Below are 15,262 nucleotides of genomic sequence, written 5' to 3'. Positions count from 1 at the left end.
TTGTAGAGATCCAGATGTATCTTCCTGTGTCTCAGGCTGATTCCGTGGTTATTTAGGCTGGTCTGTTACCTATCCAGCTCGACTCAGGGGACCGGCTGAAAAAGGGGTCCCCTACTCCTCCGCCATCTTAACTCTCCCCCTGGAATCAGGATTGTGACCCCAGAAACTAATATGCCACATATATATATACACACTTTTTTTTTAAATTTTTGTGCTTTGTAAGTGGTGTTTTTTGTGCTTAATTTGAAATGATAGCCTTGTCATATTGCAGTTAGAGAAAAAGCAAAGTGAGAGATAAGTATGTTCTCCAAATAATATCACTCTTTGTTTAGTGAGTAAAATCGTTTGATGCTAGTGTCCATACTCAAGTGACTATTTCAAACAATGGTGATTAGAAAAGTAATTCTGTGGCTCTTGCTTGTTTTTGGTTTTTTTCTTTCCTTAAAAGAACCTTACGGAGTGTGTGCTTTCATTGATTACATAGGGTCAGATAATTGAAAGATGCACAAGACTCCTCAAGGTGTACTCACATAAGCTTTGTTAAATATAAAAGATATAATGCAATAGGAGGAAGACTACAGGCAATCATCAAAGAGTTCCAGGCCCCAGGATTCTTTCTCAGCCACACAGAGCATGTTTTGTTTTCAGATTATGAACCACCAAGATATGCACAAAGTGTCTTGATTTCAAGGGAACCCAAGCAAAAGTTTACAACTTTATAACCTGCTACTCATGTAAGTAAAACCATTGTGTAACCAGACATTTCAGGTATAAAACATCAATGGGAACATTTCTAAACATCATAGACAAGCTTGCACCAGGTGCCTCCAGGGAAGTTTGAACTTTCAACATCAAATCACAAATGACTAACACATCTCATCCTTACTGTGGCCAAAGATCAGTTCCAAATTTCAGGCATCCACATACATAAGCAGCGAGCTTTCCTAATCTAGCTATAAAAAACCCTATCTTACGCAGTGCTCATTATTGAATGAGGCAATTTATCGAGCAGGTGGCTCAGTAAGTACTGGTGGCCTCTCTGGACACTCAGCTAAAACTTGATACTTCTTCCTCTGTTGGTCCCATATCCTATTATAAATGTACCAGCCTCCTCTGGAAGGGGTGGTGGTAAAATTAAGTTGATGTTTACTATAGAGCTTAGAGAGGGGACCCACCCAGTTTTTAAAAAAAAATGAATGACAAAGTTAAATCATAAGAAGAAAGAAGTGAGAACATGCATGAGCATATCTTATTCTGGGACTGGGAGTTATGATCTTAGTGCCCTCCTTTCTTCCTTTCTTTAGCAGATGCAAACACAAAACTAAGAGATGGGGATATTAATAGGAAGGGACAAAGAATTAGCCAATTCATTTGAGCAAGCTGGAGGCTAAGTATTCACCTATTGCTCAGAAATGGTAATGCAACATTCAGGTGTTTCCAGTTTGATTGGTGCCAACCTGAATTATAAATGGCAGCTCAGAAGCATAATTTTTCTTGCAAGTTGCAAGAGTTGCAAGTCAGAATGCTGCACCTTTTTCCTGCATTGTATATATAAATCATGTCCCAATCACCACAATCTCTACATCATGATTTTGATTATATGTTACAAATTAACTTCTACTTATTTACTTATTGCTGCTATGGTAACATTATTATGCATCTGATAAATATTATAACATAACGTTGTTATTTTTAAATAAATGTTACACAGTGAAATCCAAAGATATTGAGATTTATTTTTATCTTTAGGGCTGGGTGACTATGTAAGTGTTCAAGCCTACAGGTGATGTAGGTGGGGATGGATGGAGGTGGTGGAAAAAGGTAGATGGTATGTGTGGAGAAACAAAGAGCCATACGATCCTTTAAAAGCAGTGAACTATGGAGTCAAACTGTCCTCTCTGTTGTTGCTTATAATTCAAGATTTGTACCTTTTATATCATATTGTCTAATGAATTTGTTGTATATCTTAAAGTAAGCTGAAAGTGTTAATATCAAGACTCATACTGATCCAGACAGGTAGGATAGAATCAGCAAATTGTCTTTAGTGCCATAAAATTACCATATCCCCATTCATATCAAACCTGAATTTGAAACAGCAGGGTATCAAATTGCTTTTGCCTTCCCATAGCCACACATGTGTAGTTTATGAAAAAGCTTGAATACTGATAATGCTACAGGGAATGTGCAGAAATGAAACTTCTAAAATAGTGCTTATAATCAGTGAGCTAGATCTTTAACTATCATCTGTTCATGCTTATATCATCTTGGTAAGCAATTTTCCATTTTTTCCTCTAGAGGAAACTGACTTTTGTCCATTGTTCCAGCTGTTAAAGTGTGCACATTTCAATTCAGATGCAAATTGTTTCAAAAGTCTTATACATGTGTTTTAATCTAATTTAATAATGCTTATTAACAGAGGAATAGACCACCGAATACTTATTTTTAGCAAAGATTATCAAGTTTACCAAATTGTATAACAATGCATTTAATATTTTATTGGTTCACTCATGAGTCTTTGACTTTTGATAAGATAATAATAGTCCTGTAAAAAAACAACACTGTGGTTCAGCAGCAGGAGAAGCTATTAATTTGCTGACAACTGGCAGTATGAACATAGTAGGTATTCATGTTCTCATCAAAGGAAATCAAGATATTGTGTGACCTCCAAGCTGATGACAGCAGAAATTCATAGCTGTGATTAAAGATCTTTCCCTTCTTTAGGAAATGCTTTCTTTACTCTGTGCAAATTAGTAGTATGATGTGTAAATGATAGCAAAGGCAAAGAGGAATGTTGCTGCAGTATATGCTAACAAGAATGGGATCTTTGGGCTTGTTAGACTGTAGGTGTTTCAATCAATTGGTTATTTAGTTTTGCTCCTCACATGGGGTGCAAGGACTCTCATAACTTTTATTTGTCTACATTTGATTAGAACCAGCTTGAATACCACATTTCTTTCTGGGAGAAAAGCTGGCACCAAATGCCTGGAGCTAACATCTTCTCCTTGATCATCCAAGTAACTCGGGGGCACAAAATGGATTCTCAGGAGGCTTCCATTCTCAGGCAACAAGGAATGTTTGAGTTGGTCAGCCCACATCTGCTATACCTGCCTTCGTTCCTTGCTGCTCCACGCCTGTTGTAGAAAACTGGTCCTCTGCCATCTTTCCAAAGATGCTATTTGCATTCCAGTGAAGTCTTACTTGCCTCAGTTTCCTTCTAAGGGGTTCTTCTCTGGAGGATATTCTTCCTTTTGTAATCTGTTCAACCCTGGCTGACCTCTACCTTGGTCCTTAATTAATGCTCATTCTTTTTAGCAATCACCCCTAGCTGTCCTATTCCCCTGAAGTCTCACTGCCCAAGAGATTTTCTGCTTAGAAAAAGCTGGGCCTAAAAAAACTTCAACTACTGTTTTTCTTACTGAGGGATACCACCTAAGGGCCTGCTTTCTTTCAATAAATCATTCATAGGAAGCACTTAGCTCTTAATTGTAAGGAAGACCTCAACATATGGGAAGTCTAATTTACCTGGGAAGTGAAGGTCCTTCTAAGGAGTGGTGCTTTTCTTTCTTCCCATGTCCACCACTGTCCCCAAATACTCAGATAATAATTTGACACAAAGTAATACTATAATACTCTGGTGAAAGAAGTACTATAGACAGTGGTACACAAGTTAAAGGCCTGAGGATCAGAATATGATTGGCAAATTTTGTAATAATAGAAGATCAGTGTAACCAGAGCGAAGTGAACAAAAATCATGGTAGTAGGAGAAAATTTTGGAGAAAAAAATTTATAGATTTATGGGCCCCGTAGTCGCTGGGAAGCAGTTTGAATTTTATTGTTTTGAGCAAGGGCTTGGTATGATCTCATGTCTTAAGAAGAGCACTTATGAATGTTATTAGGAAAAAACTCAGACCTAGAAATTTGTGGACAAAAATGATGCAGTATTTATTTCCCACATTTGTTTAAGAAATCAACTTAACCAATGTAGTTGCAGTATCCTATGTACATTTCCCTGATCAGATCCTCCTCCTGTCCCATTCTTCTCATACACAGGTAATTGTTATTCTGAATTTGGTGGTTATAACTGCCATTTCTTTATACTTTTAGAACATATTAAGTATTAATGGCATTATCCTGTACTTGTTCATATTTGCTCAACAATTATCTATGTTGATATGAATTATTCTGGTTCATTCATTTTTGCTGCTATGTATTATTCTATGGCTAAATATTTTCAGTCTTTTCTCCTCTTAATATTACAGTGATTCTATGAATGTTCTTACAGGTCTCCTTCTGAACTCTATTATATTTGTGTACATTGAACCATCTTTGCATCCCTTCAATAAATCCCACTTGATTGTAGTGTTTGATCTTTTTAATGTACTGCTGAATTTGGTTAGCTAATATTTTGTTGAGGATTTTTGCATCTATGTTCATCAAGAATATTGGCATGTAATTTTCTTTTCTTTTAGTGTTCTTTGTCTGGTTTTAGTATCACAGTAATGCTGGCCTCATAAAATGAGTTTGGAAGTATCCCTTCCTCTTCTATTTTTTAGAAGAGTTTGAGAAGAATTGGTACTAATTCTTTAAATGTTTGGTAGGATTCACTAGTGAAGCCATCTGGTCCTGGACTTTTGTTTGTTGGGAGATTTTTGATTACTGATTCAATCTCCTTACTAGTAACAGATCTGTTTAAATTTTCTATTTCTTCATGATTCAATCTTGGTAGGTTATGTATTTCTAGGAATTTATCCGTTTCTTCTAGATTTTTTGGTGTTTAATTGTTCAACAATTATGTATGTATTTGTACAATTAACCCCTTAAAATGAAGCTGAGGAAAATACAACTTTACTGCAGTGCAAATAGTCTTCTGACCCTTTGTATTTTTGTGTTATTAGTTATATCATTTTCTTTTTCATTTCTGATTTTATTTAAATGTACTCTCTTTCCCTTGATGAGTCTAGTTAAAGATTTGTCTATTTTGTTTATCTTTTCAAAAAAACAGCTCTTAGTTCCATTGTTTTGTTTGTTTTGTTTTTTAGAGAGAGAGCGCTAGAGAGAGAGAGAGCAAGCATGAGTGGGGGACAGAGGGAGAAGGAAAAGCAGGCTCCCTGAACAGGGAGCCTGACACGGAACTCGATCCCAGGACTCTGGAACTCTAAATCAAAGGCAGACACTTAACCAGCTGAGCCACCCAGGCACCCCACTTTTTTTTTTTTTTTTTTTTTTTAGGAGAGTGAGGGAGAGTGGGGGAGAGGCAGAGGAAGAAGGAGAGAGAGAATCTTAAGCAGGTTCCATGCCCAGCACAGAGCCCAATATGCAGCTCGATCTCACAACACTGAGATCATGGCCTGAACCAAAATCAAGAATTGGACACTTAACTAACTGAGTCACCCAGGTCCCTAACCATTGATCTTTCCTATTATCTTTTAAGTCTTTATTTCATTTATTTCCCCTCTGATCTTTGTCATTTACTCCTCTGTACTAAATCTGGGCTTTGTTCTTTTTTTTTCTAGCCCCTTTCAGTGTTAAGTTATTTATTTGAAATATTTTGTTTTCTTAATGTAGGCATTATTATTATGAACTTTCCTCTTAGGACTGCTTTTGCTGCATAAGTTTGGGCATGTTGTACTTTCATTTTTTTTGTCCCAAGGTATATTTTTATTTATCTTTTGATTTCTTCTTTGACTCATTGATTGTTCAGTAGCATGTTGTTTAATCTCCACATATTGTGTATTTATCAGTTTTCTTCTTGTAATTGATTTCTAGTATCCTACCATTATCAGAAAAGATGCTTGATAGGATTTCAATCTTTCTACATTTATTATGATTTGTTTTGTGGCCTAACATATTATCTATCCTGGAGAATATTTCATATGTGCATTCTTCTTGAGAAGAATGTGTTTTCTGTTGCTGTTGGATGGAATAGTCTATAAATGTCTAAGTCCATCTGATCTAAATTCCAAAGTTTCCTTCTTGATTTTCTGTCTGAATAATCTATCCATTGTTTAAAGTAGGCATTAAAGCCCCCTACTATTATTATATTGCTGCTTATTTTTCCTTTCAGGTCTGTTAATATTTTCTTCCATGTTTAAAGATGCTTGTGATCACATTGGACCCAAGGGATAATCCAGAATTATTTCTCTATTTTAAGGTTAGTTTTCTAACAATCTTAATTCCATCTACAACTGCAATTCCCCTTTTCCATGTAACCTAACATATTCATATGATCCAAGAATTACAACATGGACATTTGAAGGGGGGGCGTTATTCTGACGACTACATGCACGCACAGTAGTTCTCGAGGAATATGATTGCTTAGGAAATAAGCAATTATGATAGCCATTGCTAAATTGGTCTTAAGTAGCAATATTGCTTCATATCCTTACCAACATTATTAGAATTATTACTTGCAAATTTGATATATGTGAAATGGGATCTCATTCTGGCATTAATTTTCATTTCTCAATACTTATGCAATTAAGCAATTTTTTTTTAAGTACACTGGGTATTGGCTTTTGTGCTTCTATGATTTGCCTGGTAATATCCTTGAACCATTTTTTTCTTCTGAGTAACATTTTTCTTATTGATTTCTAGAACTTATTTATATGTTCTGAATTCCAGAGAAATAACTTCACTAGATTTATCAGTGCTCCTTCAAAAAACTCTAGTCTCCTATGACATGAAGTGTATATGATATGAAGATATGGAATGTTTGTTTTACAACCCCCAGAAATATTTTACTCTTCATATAACTTGAGTATCTGATCTATTTCTTTAGTTAATTGCTCTAACACAAAAAAGATAATAAAACTTCTATTTTATCCCTAAGAAGGCCAAATGGTTGCAGCCAGTCTAGGTACTCAGATTAAGCCTCCAGGAAGACTGGAGCATGATCTTGCCAGGTATTTATAATTCACTGTGGAATGAGTCCTAGAACTTGTAGACAAGTGTCTTAAAAGGCAAGAACATATGGGATTATCTGACTCCTTGAGATTTTATTTACACACAAAATGGCTGGAATAGGAAGGAGACCTTTTTAGAAGAGAAGGGGATGACTGTTTCCTTCATCTTTATAAGCAAAGAAAAAGTCTTTTTTCCTTATCTCTCATCTATGGGGTGTCTAGCTACTTGCATAGAACAATTGATTTTGCTTTCATTCTGTTGCCCTAGACGTAAGGACTAATAATGAGACATAATCTCATTATATTCTGTGAGATATATATAAAGGAGTCTATCTTTAATCCAGAACCTGGCATGTGTACATTCAGATAAAATTAAAAAATATAAAGATTTGAAAAATCAATAAAAAATAGTAATGCTAATTCATTTCACTGTCACTGCTTCATGTCTGAAGCCAAATAAATATTTAAAAGGAAGGATGCAAAAGTCAGGAATTGTAGGACATCTGTCTATCCTAGTTAACCCACCCTGTTTCCCACAAGTGATTTTTTGGTGGTCCCCAAATGAGCGATAAGAAGTTAAAGGTTTCAGCATGTTGTTATAACTGACTTTCACTGGGAGACTGACAGGATAGACCAAAATCTTTGTGGGCAGGATTCAGATCCCTACAAAGGAAATTTGGTTGAGGTCCAAATAGTAGAAAGGGGGAGAAACTGTAGAAAATCATCCAGGTAATGGATATGAGGGATATCTATTAGTAACCAGTGACTATTCATCCATAGAGACTTGAGTATGGGGCAGAGGTCATAATCTCTCAAGTGTTTGGATACTTTGGGGAAAATATTGAGCAGGAACGAAGCTTTTCAATTTGGCCTTGATTGTCAGGAACAAACACTGGGTGAGATAGTGGGTGTGGCAGGTTTTCACAGTAGGTTGGAGGAAAGATGAAATGAAGATGTCATCCTGCATGGGTCAGAAGGTCAACAGAGATGGGCCTATATATTGAAAGTGGTAAGATGGTTAGAGAGCAAAACCTAGATCCCAACTGAAGGATCTACAGTAGAACCAGACAAGATAGAGCAAGATTTTAGGAAGTATAGACACAGTTTAACAGAGGAAAAAGCAAGTGGGAAGTTGGGAGTCGGGGGGCTTTACTGAGCACCCTGGACTGTAAAGTAGCTGTGGACACAGCTGAAAAAGAAAGGAGAGAGAGAGAGGGAGAGACAGAAAGAGACAGAGAGAGAGAGAAGGGCAACATTGATGTCCCAGAGAAACTGGAAAATTAATGTGGAGTCAATTATGGGAGAGAAGATAGAGATCCAGTTACTAGAACTACAGAATAAAATGAAACATTTTTATATTAGGCTAATCAAAGAGTTATTTTTTTTTTCTCTCTCTCTTTTTTCTTTTTGCCTATCTAAGTACTTATATTAAGCAGGGATAAATAAAGCTAGTCATTTAACCCCACCCAATGACTATGACAGATCATTTCTGTTTTTAAGTAGATGTTTCAAAACAAGAGGAATTCCTTTTAAGATGGAGAAATTTTAGAGTACTCGTTTCCCAAATTATGCAGTCAACTCTTATTTTGTAAATTGAGAGGAATTTCTTAAAGATGAATGTCTCCAATGTGTATGCTTGCATAATTTCTAAATAGCACAATCATTTAGGAAATATGTTTGCCATAAGATTCAGCATGAAAGCATCTTTAATTATCCGCCATAGTATGAAAAAATAAGGGCTACACCTGGATTTTAAGATATTGGGGGGGCACAGGGTTTGTACCTATTTTAATCATCTTTTTACCCTGCAGTAATAAGTATCAACTTGTTAAGGACGGTTTACAACCATTTTCAAAATGTTCCCCAATCTTAATGCAATTTTAAAGTAACTCTCCCGTCTTTTAAGGATGTGCCAAGCCTGAAATTGCAACACCAAACTATCAAAAAGAGCCAAAAAAAAAAAGCCCAAAAAACCAAAAAACCCAAACTAACAAAGAGCCAAAAAAGCCAAATGAACAAAAGAGCTGTGTTTACCATCGTGTACTTTTGTTACGGAAAAAGAGAAGATGGTGTGTTAAAATAATCTGAAATGAAGCCATGAAGAAAATGTTAATTAAATGAAAGCATCTGAAATACATCTGGCAGTTCGTCAAATGCAGTACCCTGCTCTGTTTAAGGCGTATACAGGGTGCTCTAGCACGGTGCTTGAAGTATGGCCACTGTAACTGAGGACCTGAATTGGAATGTATTCAGTTTTAGTTTCAATATCTACATATTGGATAGCGTAGCTCTAGGGAAAGTAAAAGTTGGTATCTGAGGGAAGAGAAGAAACATGTTTTGTTCATGCTGAACTTTATTTAAAAGTTGAGGGAAAATTTTTTAAAAGCATTTTATAATATGTTCAAAACTGAAACAAATTAGTAGAAAGGGTATTTTAAGTTAAACATACATGGGTAGTTTGCTATATACCCCCATATAGGGGATTATAGGAACATTTTACAGAAGAATTATTGGTCTAAGAGAAAAAAGAATATACAAATTTCGAAAACATGAGATATTAATATTAACATAATTGCATTTATTTGGGGGAAAAGTGAATAGTTTTTGTGAACCACAACCTGCTGATCCTTGCTTTGTTTTGAAACTATTAGGGAAATATGGTTATATAATGATTTAAATATTCCAAAATTTACAAGTTGCCCATTTAAAACCTTGACGTCTTCTCTGTTCCTCATGTCCCTCAAGGCGTACAAGAATTTTGATTTTAATCTTACTAGAAACTGATATCTTTATTCAGGCAGCAGCTCTTAATTTTTCACTGTATGCAGACCTTTGTGCCAGGTAGTGATAGGAATTAGGGGGGAAAAAAAAACAAAACTAAGTAGGAAGACAAAATATGCATGTGTCAAATGTTTGATGAACTCCTACCAAATGGCATCAAAAATAAAAAAGTGATATGCAGAGTACCTGGGAGGATTTCCAAGCTCTGAGCAGTAGGAGACACTGCTGAGTGCTTGAAAAATAAGAAATGAGCACGGGACAGAGAGCCCTGGGTCTTCTGAAGCTTCCAATGTATACTTCTGTAGGAGTACAAATGCCTGTGAACAGTCCATCCTCTATTATTTACCTTTCTATAATCTGCCTTTATCTAAACCTGAAATGGTGAAACCAGATTAGAGTTGATAAGAACAGAAGTGAGAAATAGAATAGCTTGCCGTTGTTCATGTCTTTGTTTTCCTTGTTTTGTTCTCCCACTTTCATGTAGCACAGGTCGCCAAGGTTATGTTGTGACTGTGATGCGTCTGTGAGGCCTCTGCCTGACGGACCCTGAAACTTGTCTCAGATCTGAATGGCCTGTTATTATCCAGTTGAACCATTCAAAATTGCTAATATCTGATTGTTTTTGGCCATTTCTTTTTTCTTTCTTTTCTTTCTTTCTTCCTTTCTTTTTTGAGAGAGAGAGAGAGCAGGGAGGAACAGAGGGAGAGAGAGAATCTTAAGCAGTCATATACTTAACCAACTGAGCCACCCAGGCACCCCCAGAAATGGCAATGTCAAATGTTCACCTTATAATATTAGTAGGTACAATTTAAAGAATCTTGATTTCAATAATCATAATTATAAAAATAAAATTAATTTATAATTATTTATAAGCATTGTTTCAAGTAGTAGATTGAAATAAAAGCAGTTCATTTTATTTTCATATAACATAGAAAATTTAAATTGTTTCAATTTGCCAATCTTTATCATTAAAAATAAAAAAATTCCAACATGTTCTCAATTTCTTATCTAAGTCCTGCTTTCATTTGTGTGTCTTCTAGTACTCCCTCCTTCACAAATTAAAGACTTTGATTTTATGATAAACAAAATTGACTGCTAGTCTCTTTTGAACTTCAGCTTTCTTAATTGGATCATCTACTCCTTAATGATCTCTTTTTTAATGCTGTAATATAATATGAAGTATTACCAATATCAGTAAGGCAATTTAATTTAATAACACAGAGAAAACCTTGTAGCCTAAGAAGTAGAGTTAAGAATATTTAATGAGTGAAAATGTGCACTAATATGAAAGGATCTTCATGATATGTTAAAGTGACAAAAACAAGGCACAGAATAGTGTATGAGTTCTAGCTTTTGTGAAAGAAAGAAGGGAAAATAAATATCTCTATAAAAACATTAGCAGCATATACAATAAACTAGTAAAAGTGATGAAGAGGATGAAAACAGGGGTGGAAGCAAGAATAATAACTATATATTACTTTATAAATTAAATGTTAAAAAATATATAGGGGCACCGAGGTGGCTCAGTCAGTTGAGTGTCCCACTCTTGATCTCAGTTCAGGTATTAATCTCAGGATCATGAGTACAAACTCCATGTTGGGCTCTACACCCAGTGTGGAGCCTACTTAAAAAAAAAAAAAAAAAAAGGAAAGAAAAGAAAGAAAGGAAAGGGAAAAAAATGATTATAAAGGGACCAATTTGACACTTAATTGTTTTCAATGTAAGAGTAGAACTGTTACAGAGGTGCCTGAGTTTAACTATAGAGGCAATGTAGGAAAGAAATTCTCAAAAATGTTATGTAAAAGATAACTAATATTTAGTACAGTGGTTCTCAAATTTTATTATGCATAAAATCTCCCAGATGCTTTGCTAAAAATCCATATTGTTGGGGCCTAACCCAGATTATAAACTAATAGGTTTGAAGTAGAGTTTAAGAATAAGAATTTTAATAAACCGTAGCTAATGGTCATGCAAAAATTTACTGACCCTACTTTGAGTAATGCTGTTTTATATTAGGGTGTCTAATATTTTTACATTTTTATGCTGTTACAACATTAACAGTCTCTCAAATATAGTGAATAAATCATTGCTTTAATGACTGAAAATAATAATTTCCTAATAGGAATTGTTTTCTTTCTTCAAATATGATATGATTTAATTATGCCATTAGATGATTTTAAAAATTAACCTATAGAAGTCAAAATTTTTCTTTATATGTAACATTAACTGGTAAGGTTATATAATAAACCATAAGAAGACAGTAAAGAACATTATAGGTTTATCATTCAAATAAAGAAAAAGGGTCCCTATAGCAATTACAGAATAAAATTCAAACTTTTAAAGTGGAATAGTAGACCTTAGTTTCATCTGGTCCCAGGAATTCAGCTAGATAGCTATCAAATCATTCCAAAACCTGCAAACTCAACCAGAGATCTAAGAAAAGAATAGCTGCAACTCTACAAATAGAAAAGAGACCACTTTCTGCAAGACGGACAAAACGGAAAAAATCACCTCAAAAAAGAGAACAAGAGGCAGAACTGAATGCCTGGGACCTAATCAGTATGGATAAGTAAGATGTTGGAACTAGAGTTGAGAATAACAAATATAAATTTACTAGCTGGGCTTGAAAAAAAGCATAGAAGACACTAGAGAATCCCTTTCTGGAGAAATAAAAGAACTAAAATCTAATCAAGTTGAAATAAAAAAGGCTATTAATGAGATGCAATAAAAATGGAGGTTCTAACTGCTAGCATAAATGAAGCAGAAGAGAGAATTAGTGATATAGAAGACAAAATGGTGGAGAATAAAGAAGCTGAGAAAAAGAGAGAAAAACTACTGGATCATGAGGGGAGAATTCGAGAGATAAGTGATAAAATAAAATGAAACAATATTCAAATAATTGGGATTCCAGAAAAAGAGTAAAAAGAGATAGGGGCAGAAGGTACATTGGAACAAATTATAGCTGAGAATGTCCCTAATCTAGGGAAGGAAAAAAGCATTCAAGTCCAGGAGGCACAGGAGAGAAACTCCCTCAAAATCAACAAAAATAGGTCAACATCCTGAGATATAATAGTGAAACTTGCAGATCTCAGAGACAAAGAGGAAATCATGAGAGCAGCTCAGGACAAGAGGTCCATAACCTACATTAGTAGAAACATTAGACTGGCAGCAGACATATCCATAGACACCTGGCTGGCCAGGAAGGACTGGAATGGTATATTCAGGGTGCTAAATGAGAAAAATATGCAGCCAAGAATATTTTATCAGCAAGGATGTCATTCAAAATAGGAGAGAGAAAAAGCTTCCAGGACAAACAGAAACTAAAAGAATTTGTGATCACTAAACCAGCCCTGCCAGAGTATTAGAGGGGATCCTTTACACAAAGAGAGAGCCAAAAACTAACACAGGCCAAAAAGGAACAGAGACAGCATACAGAAACAGTGACTTTACAGGTCATACAATGGCACTAAATTCATATCTTTCAATAGTTACTCTGAATGTAAATGGGCTAAATGCCCCAATCAAAAGACACTGGGTATCACATTGGAGAATAAAGCAAGACCCATTAATATGCTTTCTACAAGAGACTCAGTTTAGATCCAAAGACACCTCCAGATTGAAAGTGACGGGGTAGAAAACAATTTATCATGTCAATGGACATCAAAAGAAAGCTGGGGTAGCAATCCTTATATCAGACAAATTAGATTTTAAACCAAAGACTGTAATAAGAGATGAGGAAGGACACTATATCATAATTAAAGGTTCTATCTAACAAGAAGATCTAACAATTGTAAATATTTATGTCCCTAACATGGGAGCAGCCAATTATATAAGCCAATTGATAACAAAATTAAAGAAACATATTGATAATAATACAATTATAGTGGGGAACTTTAATACCCCACTCCTAGCAATGGACAAATCATCTAAGCAGAAGATCAACAAGGAAATAAAGGCTCTGAATGACACACTGGACAGATAGACTTCACAGATATATTCAGAGCATTCCATCCTAAAGCAACAGAATACACATTCTTCTTGAGTGCACATGGAACATTCTCCAGAACATATCACATACTGGGTCACAAATCAGGTCTCAACCAGTACCAAAAGATTGGGATCATTCCCTGCACATATTAGGACCACAATCCTTTGAAACTTGAACTCAATCACAAGAGGAAATTTGGAAGGATCTCAAATACTTGGAAGTTAAAGAACATCCTACTAAAGAATGAATGGGTCAACAAGGAAATTAAAGAAGAATTTTAAAAATTTATGGAAACAAATGAAAATGAAAACACAACTATTCAAAACCTTGGGACGCAGCAAGGCTGTCCTAAGTATATAGCAGTACAAGACTTTCTCAAGAAACAAGAAAAGTCTCAAATACACAACCTAACATTACACCTAAAGGAGCTGGAGAAGGAAGAGCAAATAAAGCCTAAACCCAGTAAGAGAAGAGAATTAATAAAGATTAGAGCAGAAATCAATGAAATAGAAACCAAAAGAATAGTAGGAGAGATCAATGAAACTAGGAGCTGGTTCTTTGAAAGAATTAGTAAGATTGTTAAACCCCTGGACACACTTACCAAAAAGAAAAGAGAAAGGACCCAGACAAACAAAATCATAAATGGAAGAGGAGAGAACATAACCAACACTGAAGAAATACAATTATAAGAACATATTATGAGCAACTATATGACAACAAATTACGCAAACTGGGAGAAATGGATGCATTCCTAGAAACACATAACTACCAAAACTGAAACAGGAAGAAATAGAAAACCTGAACAGACACATAACCACAAGGAAATTGAAGCAATAAACAAATAAGAGTCCAGAGCCAGATGGCTTCCCAGGGGAATTCTACCAAACATTTAAAGAAGAATTAGTACCTATTACTCTGAAGCTATATCAAAAACAAAACAAAACAAACCCACAGAAATGGAAGGAAAACTTCTGAAATCTTTCTATGAAGCCATCATTACCTGATTCCAAAACCGGACAAAGATCCCACCAAAAGCGAGAATTAACAGACCAATAACCTGGATGAACATGGATGCCAAAATTCTCACCAAAATACTAGCCGATAGGATCCAACAGTACATCAAAAGGATTATTCACCAAGACCAAGTGGGATTTATTTCTGGGTTGCAAGGAATCAATGTGATACATGACATAAATAAAATAAAGGACAAGAACCATATAATCCTCTCAATAGATGCAGAAAAAGCCATTGTCAAAATACAGCATCCTTTCTTGATTAAAACTCTTCACAGTGTAGGGATAGAGGGAACACACCATAATATCATAAAATCCTTATAGGAAGAGCCCACAGCAAACATCATTCTCAATGGGGAAAAACTGAGAGCTTTTCCCCTAAGGACAAAAACATGGCAGGGATGTCCACTATCACCACTGCTGTTCAACATAGTACTAGAAGTCCTAGCCTCAGCATTCAGACAACAAAAAGAAATAAAAGGCTCCTGAATTGGCAGAGAAGTCAAACTCTCACTCTTCACAGATGAAATGATACTCTATGTGAAAAACCCAAAAGCCTCCACCCCAAAATTGCTAGA

At 35.4% G+C, this 15,262-nt stretch overlaps 1 protein-coding gene across 13 annotated transcripts in view; it reads left to right on the top strand.

The window, feature by feature from the left end:
- Nucleotides 1–15,262, top strand: part of SLC16A7 (solute carrier family 16 member 7) — a 724,207-nt gene that overhangs the window by 516,368 nt on the left and 192,577 nt on the right. For 4 of the 13 annotated variants that reach the window (XM_057316176.1, XM_057316177.1, XM_057316181.1 and 1 more), the window contains one exon: nucleotides 6,065–6,151. The exons of the other annotated variants lie outside the window; for them this stretch is intronic. The gene's annotated coding sequence lies outside the window, so the exon portion shown is untranslated. The remainder of the gene's footprint in view (nucleotides 1–6,064; nucleotides 6,152–15,262) is intronic. 13 annotated transcript variants of the gene reach the window in all.

This window comes from Ursus arctos, unplaced genomic scaffold (genome assembly GCF_023065955.2).
Source record: "Ursus arctos isolate Adak ecotype North America unplaced genomic scaffold, UrsArc2.0 scaffold_21, whole genome shotgun sequence".
NCBI classification, from domain to species: Eukaryota; Metazoa; Chordata; class Mammalia; order Carnivora; family Ursidae; genus Ursus; species Ursus arctos.
The sequence above is the reverse complement of the archived record's forward strand: the minus strand, read 5'-3'. Positions and strand labels throughout refer to the sequence as shown.